This window comes from Condylura cristata, unplaced genomic scaffold (genome assembly GCF_000260355.1).
Source record: "Condylura cristata isolate star-nosed mole 26May11 unplaced genomic scaffold, ConCri1.0 scaffold00016, whole genome shotgun sequence".
Taxonomy (NCBI): Eukaryota; Metazoa; Chordata; class Mammalia; order Eulipotyphla; family Talpidae; genus Condylura; species Condylura cristata.
This window is the reverse complement of record NW_004567117.1, coordinates 19,392,282-19,406,903: the sequence shown is the minus strand read 5'-3', so window position 1 is coordinate 19,406,903 and position 14,622 is coordinate 19,392,282.

The following is a 14,622-nucleotide window of genomic DNA, read 5'->3' as shown; positions in this document are numbered from 1 at the left end:
TTTAGAGATATTCCTAAAACAAAGTGACTCAGAAATATACAAGGGAAAATAATTGAAAAAGATATATTTGCCAATACTTCCTGAAAGTTTGTATACGATATAAATGTTACAGAAAATAGAAAATAAGACAAGTAGAGATAAAGACAATAACATAAGAATAAAAGACGCAAGTCAGCAAAAATATGTGCTAACCATAAACCTTTATGAGCTTAGTGACAAAACAAGTGAGTTGCCAGTAGATATTGACAAAGCTACAATCGTAGTGGGTACTTTTAACACATCTTTATTAGAAACAGAGAAACCAAGCAAACAAAAGGAAAATAGAAGGTATTTCAACAACAAAATAAATTCGCTCAGATATAGAAATAACATCCTGTAGTAAACAAATAGAAAATACGTAAGTATATGAGACACATATAAATTTATCACTAACCCATCACAAAAGTCCAGGGCGCTTATGAAATTTTGAAGACTCATCTATTTCTTTACTACAAATCAACAAAATTAGAAAGCAATAATTGAAACAAAACAAAAAACCCTCTAGATGCTTAGAAGTACACTGTAAGGTGTGGTAACATACATCTGAACAGGTGTGACCTTGTACCTCTGAATCATATACAGCTTTGTGACCCAGTGTTAGCACAATAAAATAATCATTTTGACTCACAATGAAATTATAGAATATCTAGAACTAAAAGATAATTAAGTACTATACATCAAATATGTGGGATGAAGCCAAAATGAATCTTAGAGAGGAATTTAGATCATCTAGAAATATTCATTTAAAGAAAGATTTAAAATAAATGAGCTAAAAAATCAACTAAAGAAATTAGAAAAAGAGTAGAATAAATTTAAAAAGTGTGAAATTAAAGCAATTACCAGAAACTAATAAAGTGGTATATAAAGAAAAGGAGATCAAATTTTAAAACTGCTACTCTCAAACAATGAGAACAAAGAACAAATTCATCTTGGTAGCAAGGTTTATCAAAAATAAAAGAGAAAACAAAAATAACTGGTCTACTGTGGTAATTAGAAAGAGAACAAACTGCTAGAAATTATATTTTTTTTTTACAGATTTATTTATTTATTAATGCAGAACTGGGGTACAGGCCAGAGATGCGGAGGGTGAGAGGATTCACCAGAGACAGAGCGGGAAGCAGAACAGGCAGATCGATGAAGTACACTGCTGAGGGGAGCAGCGGGCGGGTCAGGAGAGGTCTGCCACGCCATGTGGTCACCTCCGGGGCAGGCGGGAATCGAACTCATGCGGAAGCGGCCCTAGTCTCTCAGTGCAGTGCTCTAACCCGCTGCGCCACCAGGGAGGGCCCACTAGAAAATATATTTTTAAAATACAAAGATAAAACTAATAAATTGGCCACCACAGAATATGAGACAACCTAAAATGTTAACCAATGGGGAGAAGTGTTGATTGTTCAATGAAATTAAATATGTAATAGTTTAAAAGACTACTAAATTAATAATAAGCATAAAATAATAACACTTTTTTTGTCAAAAAAGCCAAATATTATGTTTGTGGTTTTTTTAGACTTTTTTTTTTTTTTTTTAATGCTTACAGAACTGGGGCACAGGCCAGAGGTGTAGAGGTGGTGAGAGGATTCACTGGAGACAGAGTAGGGAGCAGAATAGGCAGATCTACGAAGTACACTGCTGAGGGGAGCAGCCGGAGGGTCAGGAGAGGTATGACACGCCATGAAGATCACCTCTAAGAAAGGTGGGGATCAAACTCTTGCGGAAGAGGCTTTACCTTCTTAGTGCTGTGCTTTAACCCGCTGCGCCACCAGGGAGGGCCAAGTTTTGCATTGTTACACTTAGTTTCATGCCAGGAAAGAAAAGAAAATTTATTAATACCAATTTGGTTTTACCTTGTGATTTTTCTTTACCTTGTCCCTTCCTTCCTCTGCTCCTCTGACAAATCTTTCTCCCCCTTGTGACCTTGAGGTTTCTTTTTCCCTATTATTAACCCCAAGCCCTAGGTAACATAGTTATTTCCCATTTCTATAGCTGTCATTTCCAGTAGGCCTTCCCCAGGCACCCCACAGTGCCCCATCTCCTTTATTTCACCATGATCCCTTCAACTTCCCCCATTTTCTTGTTTTCTCTCAGCTCCTATCCTACCCTTTACTTTCTCTCATGTGAGTCAGAAAAGTACTAGAGAGGATCTTCTCATCTTCACTTCCCAGGGAGCTTGAGATAGATTCACCCCAGAAGAAATAATTCTATTTGCTTTGTCAATTTCCATTTGCTACATTGACCATTTATATGGAAAGAAAATAAAAAACCCTGCTACTGAGTGGGACCCCTAAAAGCTAAAGGTGCTGGCTCTCTCATGAGACCCAATAGTTCAAGCTTCACATAAAAGCTAATGAAATACATAATATACATCTTGGTATCAATGAGATTTACTAATAAAAAGAACTCTTGCTATTAGCCCTTTTTTTCTGGATGGAATTATGACTAATATGAAATGGTCAAATGCTTATTAAATTACTGCATATTACCTCCAGCTGTGGGATTTGTTTCTTGGCATTGCACAAACCTAATGGAAACACTTAATTTAACAAAATTCTGAAAGCACTAAGTAGATTTCATCAGGATTTTATATTTTTACATGAAATAAGCTTTCCTGTCTTCTGCATCCCACTTCCTGATTTAATCTGATTTGATGGCACTCGTTTGGCATGAGATATAAACTAACAAGCTACACTTTGATTTTCTCAGTGTTTGAGTAAATACCAATTTAAAGTTTAAAGAGAAACTTTCTAAATTCTGATACAATTTTGAATACCTTCCTTCACTATTAAAAATGTAAACATCTAACATAGAATATGCATTCCCCTGGAGACTTTGATTCCTTCTTCCAGCTGAGTATCATTGTACAAAAAGATCAAACCTGAAATAAATGAAAAGTAATTGAAAACTTTATTATCTTTACATGTAGAGAAGTACAGATCATATAACTTAGCTAAATAAAATGGGGAAAACATGTGGTTCCAATATATATAAAGTATCTAGGAATTGTGATAATTTATTCTTCTTAAAGATCTCCAAGGAAGAAAACTTGGCAATGTCTTTTCATGATCTTTACAGATATTTACCATTCCATGGTAGAATTTTCTTCCTAAATTCAATAGGGATGTTCTAATTTTATGCTATTACAAATCTACTTCTGAGTTTAATGTATTTATATATAACATTTCTTTTCTGCAGTTAATTTATTTAGGACAGTTCTTCCAAAATTGAATTGCTTGTTAGATATTTAGGTTTCATTGAAAATGAACATGAAGATTATACCCATGTACATTTCAACAAAAATATGGAAAAGCCCATTTCATCATATCCTGGACATCTAGAATACCCTTGATTTAAATAAAACAAAAGAAATTATTTGTGTAGGGATTACCTATCAAGTTGCTAAGATTTAGCAGAAATTGGTGTTTTCACCTTCCTTCTTCAGATGGTTTTCAGATGAGTATTAAAAACTGCTAGCATTTTTACCAAAGGTGGTAGAAAATTGAACAACAATTTACCTCTTCGTTCAGCAACATTTGGTTCCATGTGGTTTTCCATAGATTTTTTAAACAAGTTTGTATTTATTATTTCATTCTTATTTCATTCTAGGCTCTATTTTAGACTTTAATAAGCAAATCTTATTAATAAACATCACTATAAAGAACATTATATGCATAACAGAACTGTTTGTCTAAATAGGATATAGCAGGGGCCTCTCTGGTGGTACAAGGGGTTAAAGCACAGCACTCTGAAGCTATCTGCAGCCACTACAGCACAAGGTTGATCCCTGGCCAGGGAGGTGACCCTCATGGTATAGCAGACCTCTCCTGTCTCACCTGCTGCTCCCCTCAGCAGTGTATTTCAGTACATCTACCTGTTCTGCTCCCCACTCCGTCTTTGGTGAATTCTTTCATGCCCCACACTTCTGGTCTGTACCCCAGTTCTTGTATGCATAAATCTTTATATGATATAAATACTATATAAGATATAGCAGTAATTAAAATTATCTTTTATACTAGAAAAATAAGTAATTCTCTGCTGTTGTAGCTCTGCGGTTGATGTTATTTCTAAATTATTATTTCAACAAAAATTTATTAGTACCTGTCATAGATCAGGTGCTAAACTGGATAAAGACATACAAGATATTAAGTGTGCCTATAAAAAGACAAATCTCTATAGGTCTCTAGGATTCTGCACATCTTGTGAGCAGAGAAATTGACAATTTTTTTTAATGGATCATCTTATACAGTGAACAGCCTTAGGATATAGAGATAATGTTTCCTTCGGGAGCACAGGAAAGTTTCTATAATGTCCAGGTCTAATAAAAATTACATATTCCTCTGAGGTAAGGTAGGACAGACTTACTTATTAAAGATTTAGTCCGCTAATCTCAGGATTTCTTAGCCTTACACAAGCACATAACACTTCACTATGTGTAAAGTATTCATCTGAACCACTCTGATTAATCCCATGGGAACTCCAAAGAGAACCGATGTGAACATCAAGCTCATGCTACTCAATGTGCTACTAGTAATACAGGCTAACTCTGATCTAGGAATCTGCCACCAGCATCCATGAACTGTGGGAGACTAACTTATTACCTTGTTAGGTAAATTAGGTCTTTACAGGTCTTGACAGTGCCATAAGAAATTCACTATTTCATAAGGATATAAAAAAAGCACACAGATAACCAAAATATGTTAGAATTGTAAAAACAGATACATAAAATACTAGAAAGGACAACATGTAATCCTGACCAAGAGACTATTTCAATAGGAAGCTGAGAGAAGGGGCTTATAGAATGGATAAAAATGTAAAAAATTATAATTCCATTCCTGTTTCTCTGACCATTGTTTCTCAGTATTATCTACTGGAATTGCCCAAGAATCTGTGATGATCTCACTTTGCAATCCATGTGTCCTTTCTTGGGCAATTTTATCTACTTGTATGACTTCAGCTACCAAATTTGCATCTCTGTTTCTAATTTCTTTCCAAGGCCCAACTATTTCCAATTGTCTACTTCATATCAAATCTAACATGTCCAAAACTGAGCCCATTCTCCCTGACATATACAATAGTCTCTTCCTTTCCCTAATTATTAAAAGAATAATCATTCCCAGGCCTCACCAAGAAACCTACAAGTATTACTCATTACTAGATAACATGTTATTAGAACAAAGAAAGTTCATTCCTATCAGCCTGAGACAAACAATGCCACTAGAGTCTTTTATGTGCTGATAAACTGCAGTTATATAAAGATCACTTTGGCCTGGGAGTTCTTCTTCCTCTTTAAAGTGTCTTTATTGCCACTGTGATCTACAGTGAATTAACTTGGTGGTTCAGTGTCATTATTCTTATTTCAAGGTTGTTACTGGCTTCTCAGATTTGACACCCCTGATGTATTGTATATACTTCATCCAAAATACTCCTTTCACAATTCAAATCTGACCAACATGTTCCTTGTTCAACCTCTGTCAGGTAGCTCCCAACACTAGCCAGTTTATCTATTATAGGGTTCTTAAGGTAAAGTCCAAGGAAAGATGCCTCTCCATGATCTGAATTCTGCCTCATTCTCCATTCTGACCTCAGTTACCGCCCATTTCAAATCACAAGATACAGCAAAAACAAACTGATTATAGTTCCTCCCGTACAATATATAGCTTTTGACCTTGACATTGTTTCTCACATTTGTCCTCTTACCTAATGTTCACTTCCTAGAACTCTCCCCAAGTCCTGTCTGACATGGCAATTTGTTCTGTCACATTCTTCTCTATTTGGTAATCTCCTCAAAGGGACATATGATATTCTATCCAATTCCTTGTCACATTAAGAGTTTCCATTTGCAGAATCAAAATACCACACATATCTCTAACACTTACCACATTGGATTGCAATTACATTTATTACTGTGTTTTGGCTCTCCCACTGGATTAAGACACTTGAGAGTAAGAACTCATCTTTCTATCCTTATTGGCCTGAAGGGTGCCTAGCACATAAGTATTCAATAAATATTTATTGAATGGATGGATATATAGGATAGAAGCATGAGTGAAGAATAGATGATTTATGAATGCTTATATAGCAACTTAATCAAAGCACATTTAAAATTTTAATGAATGGAAATAATAATGTGCTCTTTTTGAAAGGGTATTAGTTACCAGGATAAACCTATCAATAATAAGATAGAATTGAGTGCTCCCAAAATATTTTCCTTTGCTTCTGCTAAACCTTTAATAAGATAGACATGTAAGAGACAAACTGGAACATAGCCAATATTTTCAAATAGGTATACACAGCCTCTTTCTAAGTGGCAAATAAAAAGCATTTTTAACACTAGATTATATAAAGGATACAGTTTATATTAATATTGAATAGGTTTGCTTACCCCTTCTCCTCTAATTCCTTGTTTATTGTTTTTATCTTCTTATTGTTCTTTTCAGTGAATTATTTCCCATTTATGTATATTCCCCAAAATATGATATAGAACTTTAGTTTTTACTATTCTTCATAATTTATTTGAGATAACATTTTTCTGACATCGCTTGTATACGACTCTTAGAAATATGTTCAGATCTTGTCAGAAGTACATCACCTCACCCTGCTTACCCCATTCAAACCCCCTTATCATAGACATTTGGGGCCTCTCCCCACTTTGGTGAGTTCTTAAAAATGACTGATGGTAATAAGTTCAGGTATTCATCTAAAGTATGTGGTAAGGAAGGAAAAAGAAAATACAAAGAAGAGATAACATATAATAACACATTTGGAAGCGGTGGGTAGGACCTTAAGTTGTTGCTACAAATGTAGTAGTGAAAGAAATAAGGATTCTTTAATCATCTGTGATACAAAAACAATGCAAGATAAATATATTTCAAAGTAGAATTGAATGGGAGTTTGGGAAGGAATGCAGAAGTGATTTCCACAAGTATAGATTCAGGACATCTGAATCATTCTATCACCTTCACTATAGTAACTTGCACGATTCAGAGAAAGTAAAATGCAATAGTCTTGCCCTTCCATGGTTCCAGAGTGACTACTTAAATGTGTGTTTTGAAGAGTAGATCAACTTAAGTTAGATGTATTTCTTTTTCTATAGATTTAATTGTGATGCAAAAAATTTTAAATGCATTTATGACCTATAATAATAAAGTCAATAAATGAGAAAAATACAAATTTAGGAGCATCTTGTGGAGAAAATCTAAAGGTGGGTCTAGAACAGAAGCATGAAACAATTCTCTTCATAAGTATATGATATGTATATCCCCTAGTGTTTTTTTTTTTTTTATCTTGGCATACATTGCCTGTTACAACAATATGTTGCCTGTATTTTGTCTGATAATTTCCTTGTTAATTTTCACTTCCCCAAATGCCCTCAAAATTTATTTCTTATTCTTCTAGTTGTAAATGTCCTTACTAAATTTAGGAAGAATGCTTTATTCAGGTTTATGCATGTAATATTAAATGTTCTTGCCCATTCATAGTCACTCAAGGGGAGGGTTTTGTTTTTTCCCCCATGAACTATTTTTTTTTTTTTTTTTGCAGCAGAATGTCCAGCATGGAACATTATTGCAAATATTCAGCTGTGCAGAAGAAGACAGGGCTTGTGTACAAATGGAGACATGCTTCTTTTAAATACTTAAAAGAAGCTCAGTGCCTACAGCCTGGACTTTAGATGCACGGAATATAGCTTCTCTGTGAAGCTTGAAGATATTGTTTCCTAATTGCACAATGGATATATGAAATCAAGGACTAATTTTTGTAATCACTATGAACCATTTTCCAGAATATTCTGCAGGCCTATAATGCATTATCTGATCATAACAAAAACAACTGGAATCCTGAAGGTCATGGTTCATAACTGAAGCTTCTATGTGATTGAGGTACATCTAGCTAACCTTTCTCAGCTCATCATAGGGGCCAGCATGAAGATGCCCCAGATCACAGCAGAGTGTGTTGAACCTGGTGCTTTGACCCTATCTTTGAAGATCTTCTTCCAGCTGTCACCTCTCTTTTGTTCTGATTGTTTAACTGCCTCACAGTTACTGGCAAAAGACAGGCCTGTCCCATCATGCTGGTGGAGTCAGGAGGGCAGGGGGCTGACACAGAGTAGAGTCACGGAGAGCCGCTGGCTCAGCCTTGTTGTGTTGCTGGGATGAGAGCGAATTGTTACCTATATTCTTTTTTCATTACTTCTTAATTTTTTTCATATACTTTAAAATTTCAGCCTAATTACATCGTTTATTAGTTTAGTCAGTTCTGCAGGGAAGACACCTGACCTAACAACAGTCTTGCTATCTTTTTCTTTTCACTGCTTAGCACAATAAAGGGCATAAAAATATATGTGATGGTTTTTCTTCAGAGGATTTGTTGACAGAGATCTCAAATCTCATTAGCTTTCTAGGGAGAGGCTTAAAATGGACGTTCTCTGTAACTGCTTCCGATACTAAACTCCTTTGAAGCTACAAATCATCAGAATGCCAACAGCAACCTGTAGAAATCCTGTGATGATTTTTGGCACTAATGAAAACAAGATGAACATTTTTTTACCTTTGTCTTGTCCCATTAAATACATATATTTTTTTTATATTTATGCAGACAGAACTGGTGTACAAGCCAGAGGTGCAGGGGCAGTGAGAAGATTCACCAGACACAGAGTGGGGAGCAGAACAGGCAGACTGACAAAGTATACAGCTGAGGGGAGCAGCGGGCTGGTCAGGAGAGGTCTGCCACGCCATGTGGGTCACCTCCAGGGCCTGGGATCCAGCTCACACTGAAGCTGCCGCTGGCTTGCAGTGCTGTGACCTAACCCATTGCGCCAACAGGGAGGGCCCTAAATAGATAATTTACTTTAAGAAATTCTGTATTATGTCATGAACAACAGACTTTTCTAGGTGGAAAGAACCTCATCTACCTCATAAATTTATTTACCTCATAAGGTAAGTAAACTACTGCTTTAACTAATATTTGAGATGCATCATTAAAAACAACTTACTAATATATGCAAAGTGAGTAATTAATGATTAATAAGTCATTGTGCTGTAGTTTAGTAAAGGATTTCTTGAAACTGCAGGACTTTATAACAACCTGATGACTCACTTAACCATTCTTTTGAAAAACTTGCACATAATTCACAGATAGGTCAGGCCCAGGACCCTCCTCATTATAAGAATTTCTCAAATGCTTTATACTTGCTTTGGAGGAAAAACACCATCTACAGAAAATGAGCATTTTCACACACCCAAACATATAAAATTACACGCACAGACACACATATGATGATGACACTGGAAAATTCAATAACTTTTTATTTCTGATTAATCTTAAAATTCAGGAGCTTCTACAATTTTTATTTCTGGTTATTCTTAAATTTTAGACATTCCTACAACTTTATTCATAATGGCTATTTTATAATAAATTATAAACACAATACACAAAGGAACTATTATTAAAACACTATTTAAAATATTATTTAAAATAATGGTTTTAACACTGTAGTTCATGTTATAGACTGGGAAATAAAATTAGTATATCATGATTCAAGCTAAACATAAAAGAATAAAAGGTCAGAATTTGGTCTGCATGAAAAGTACATAAAACTATAGTTTTGACTATATGGGTATATTTGTACTGGGTTGCAATGTGACATGAATGCCGTATATTGTTTTGAAAAGCAAACGTGTCTCGTGAAATCCAGTTTGGAACTTGAGATATTTTTCCTTAATATTTCTCTGTTGGTGTAACAGGGTGGTCCCTAGGAAAAAGGGAAATTCCAGGTTCCCTGCCCCACCCAGAAGGAGGCTGGAGCTGAGCAGAGAAAAAGGAGGGAAGAAGAGAAGGAAGCAGGATGGAGAGCTAGGAGATCTGAGGAAGCCACATGGAGCAGCAAGCATGTGATGAAGAAACCGTTTGTTTCCTGACACTGGACTGGTTAAGGGATATATGGGTGAGAGACCTGTAGAGAGGTGACTATGGCAGTGTTTATATTGATTTTGATTTTGCTCTTTTGCTCCCAGATTTGTCTGGCCATTTCTGACCCTTTTCCATGGGTCCCGGCCAAAAGGTGCTTTAGTCTTGTGGCAGCTTTCAGGCCTTGCTTTGGGCCAATCCCTTTTGGGTTGACTTTTGCCCACGAGGGGATGGGTCACTTCAGGTGTTTGATTTAGAAGTTATATTCTTTGTGTACCATATTGTATATTTACTGTATTAAAGTCCATTTTCATTAAAGTTTTATATGTTTTGTCTTGTTGCGGCGGATGGCAGAACCCACTTAGAGCAGGCAGGTTTTTGGGGTGCCCCTCTCTTCCCCTGTCCTCTAACAGAATTGGGGTGCCCTGTAACATTGGCATTGTAATATTTACATTATCTGATGATCTACTTATGAACAGCATATCCTATATCAAAAGCAAGAAAGGAACAGATGACAATTTCTAAGTATTTTTTAAATTCTTCTGAAAGTGTCTATATGGACATTGCTTCTTTATAGTACTTCATTTAGCCATTCAGATATCAATCTGATTATCTTTCTGTCTATCTGTCAGTCAATTGAGGGAGGGTGATTACTTTGAGCCAGATACTGAGGATGCAAAGATAATAAAGCAAGACTGTCTGAGGGTAAAGTGAAGGAGACACAAATAAAAAACAGTAAGTCAACAACACATTGACAGTTTTATTAAGTGTTATAACTGATAATCTACAGATATATTTTCATTTCAAACCCAAAGTTGCATAATTACATGCCAATGAAATTCAGCATTTTTATATATGGATGAAAAGAATTAGGGGTCAAAATCAAAGTACACATTGTTGTATAATATCAAAATCTTCAAATCCTAAGAGTTCTTAGACTTGATGAATGCGCAATTGCTTATAATTAAGAGATGCAGTGACCGTTGAAATAATAGTGAGAGGATATCTCAGCCCATTTGTTACTCAATTCAACACAAATTAACTGAGCACTTTCTATGCACCAGGAATAGTTATGGGAGCCACAGAAATAAAGATAAATACAATATACTTTTGGTGGTCATAGTTAATTGGTGTCTACTAGGGAAAGCTAATATAAAACAGTGTAGTCATAGTGCAAATGGCGCAAATAAAAGGTATTGCCCTTAGGTGACAGGAAAAAGGAATGGTCAATTTCTTGGAAAAGACACAGCTTTCACAGAATGCAAGTAGAGGGAACTGGAGTCAGAGTTTTGCAGCAAACAAAAGGCAGAAAAGCACTCTTAAGTGGAGAGAACCCCCTTTTCAAGGCTATGGTACAAGAAGTTAACTCTTAGTAGTTTCTAGGTTGTCAGATGATAGCCAACCATATAGAGTCTGAAGAGGTGGACTCAGCCACACGTGGGAAGAACCTTTAATAACAATGAAGACATAGGCACTTACAAGATTGTGAGTGACATTTACATCAACTCTGGGATCAGCATGGGAATTAATTGAAAAAAGAAGAGCTTAGAGACCAAGAAAGCCCCTGGGACTATGACTTTGATATCACACTTGACCACTAGCATCTTAGGTAATCTAGGACACTCTGAGATGAGGAAAACCAACATGTTATATTTTTATCCTGCAAAGCTGATAACACAGATTTAACAAGTGATTTATGTAGAAGCCGTAGTTTCACAGTGCAGCATCTCTCATATGCGTGTGATAGTAACATTTGTCTCATTCACCCTTGGGCTTATCAGCAGCATCATCAGCATCTGGAGAAGCATCATGGTCACTGCCAGGATCTGCTGGGTAGCAGGACTGGCTTACTGTGGAATAACAACCTCTCACACTCTAGGCTTGGGGACTGAAGTCCCACAGCTGGAAACAGGCAGCTACCTGCGCTTCCTAGTTATGTTCCTTTTTTCCTTACCTGATATAACTATTTTTTCCAAAATCTAATTACAACCATTGCTTCATAACTCTCTTCATTTGTATTTTAAATTTGCCCCAAATCCAGTATTTCTTAATAAATAGTTCCAGTATTTAGGCATTATTCTAAAATTGAACAAATACTAAACTCCATATCAACCCTATGAGGTGAGAACTTTTATTATTTTCTCAGTCTTTGGTGGCTGCTATAAGAGAAATCCAAGACTGGGTAGCTTAATAAACAACAGGAATTTCCCACAGTTCTGGAGGCTGGAAGTCTAACAGACTACAAAGTTGGTGAGAGCCTATGTCCTGTTTCATGCATCTAATCACGAATTTTGAGGGGTCATGAATATTCAGCCCCCAGAAATTATCCTTATTTTTCAGAGTAGGAAGCAGCAAGTTGTCAAAATTTTAAATAGGATTTGAGGCATTAATTAAACCTGAGCCATGTCACTCTGAATGGGTGTTTTTAACCACTGCTTCCTCTAATTTCAATTGAAAGGTACCTAAGGGCCTTATTGGTAGCCTAAAGGTTAAGTCTCAGCTCCATCAGCACTACAGCCCATTATATCATTGGCCAGGTTGCTTACCCACCAATAGCACCCACAGACATCTCCTGTCTTCCTGCTACTTCCCTTACAAGTATATTTCAGTAAATCTATCTGTTCTGGTCCCCATTCTGTCTCTGGTGAATCCTCCCACCCATGTCCTTCACAGTTTAGGCCTATATCTCAGTTCTTTGATGCAAAATTAAATTAAAAAACTTTTTATAAAGTACTATAAAAATAAAAGGTACCCATTAGGAATAAGGGGCTGGGATTTCAAGTTTTGCTTTACAGGTCATGTCCTGGACGTTCCCTTTTCATAAACTGAAAATTCTGTAATTTTCCTAGTTGTTAGTGCTTAAATATATATATGTATGTCTGCTGTGCATCAGTCCAACAATCTTGAAAACACATACCTCCTTATGGTGCAGTGTTGGGAAAGGCAGTTCAGCCAGACTAAAAGATTATCTCTTTCTGCTATTTTTTAAAAAACACTTTATCTAAAATCTCTCTCACAAATAAGATCTCTCTGTAAGCATCCTGCCAGGACATGAGACTTACACAAGATTTGTAGCTCATTAAAAATTTTTCCCTTTAATACTCAAGATTGAAATGAAACCTTTACTGCTAGGGCAAGCAATAAGAGCAAATATAATGTAAGTACTTTATTGGTAAAAAAAAATCCTGATTGCATTAATCTTTTAAATTTTTACCTTGTCTTTAGGTCATAAGTCACCTATTTTTTTGTGAGAGGAAATGACTTTTATACCCTGAAGCTTTTAACGAGGATATAATAGTAGCAGAAAGTTATTTTTTAAAAATCAATTTACATATTAAGGTTTTAGGATCTACTTACTGGTTGAAGGAACTCTGACCCTGCCCATTCTTAAATGTTTCCTTTATCATCTTTGGAGTCGGAACTTTATTTCCAAAAGTGATTAATTATTTAGATAGAAAAATTCTTAGTTGGCACTTAGCTCCTTATGGTTTTACAAGATTGTTCTTTATAAGAGAGCAAGTCTTAGAATTTTATGGACCACTGACTCTGAGTATATACTGAAACATTCCCCACCTTTTCCAAAACTTGCTCAAAAACATTAACATAAAGTACAGGGTGAAGACCTTCAAAGAATGTTTGGAAAATTATCCCCAGTACTTCAGAATGAGAGGACAGGGTAGGTGGGTGTAGAAGAAAATTACATTTTCCTTCAAATGCTAATAGGGTGGTTTATTCATTGGCACAGACCTAAGTCAGCCCCCTGCAAGGCAGCGGATGTTTTCAAAGCTCACTGCGAGGGGAGGAGGGGGTGCTGGGGAGAGGGACAAGCAAGGGGCCCCTTTGCTCAACCTGCACTCAACACTGAATACCCGTTGAAAAATAAAAAGATTTGATAGGCAACCCTATCACCTGGCAACTCTCATCTCAGGACTTTGGTCCTGACTTTTCCTAAAGACACAGAAGATTCACAGCTATCTTTATATTCTGAGCTCTGTTTGCAGGGAGCAGGCCATGCTCATATTGGGGAACAGAGAATGAGTGTCATGGAAAGCAAGCTGGGTGCCTGAATCCGGATTCCAGCTACAAGTCGTGTACTCTTACCAAACTACCTAATGATGTCTCGACATGTGTGTCTAGGAAACAGCAGTTACCCCGGCCTTTAAGATCCAAAGAGAATTGAGTGAGAAAAGCATGTGAATTAACCCAGTAGGCTCTTTCTTTGTCACCGAATTCCTGTGTCTCCAGCGGCTTGTTCATGCAACGAAAGTACTAAACCAAATGGTCACCTATTCGCAAGAGGGCACTGGCCATGAACCACCTTTCTACCCTTGGAGCTTAGGCCCTTCTCCTTCCGCCTGGCAGCCAAAGTCTAGACGGGTGAGCATTAACTTGTTGAGGGGTAGGGGAGCACCGTCATGGAGCTCTCTCCACGCCTTCCTGAACACGCTACCCTTTGGCACTCTCAGAGGTGAGCACCCAACAGGTCTTTTCTGGGTCCCCCGGCGTTAGGCACCCCGGTGCCGGGGTGGGCAGTGGTGAGAGGGTACCCGGCACAACGACCGAGCCCTCTGGGGTGCGGGCAGGGCCCAGCGCGGGGCTGGAGTCTGGCGCTCAGGGCGCCGGGCGAGGCTGCAGGGCGCGCGAGCGGTCGGACGGGGGAGCGAGAGCTAAAGCTTGCGGAGCGCG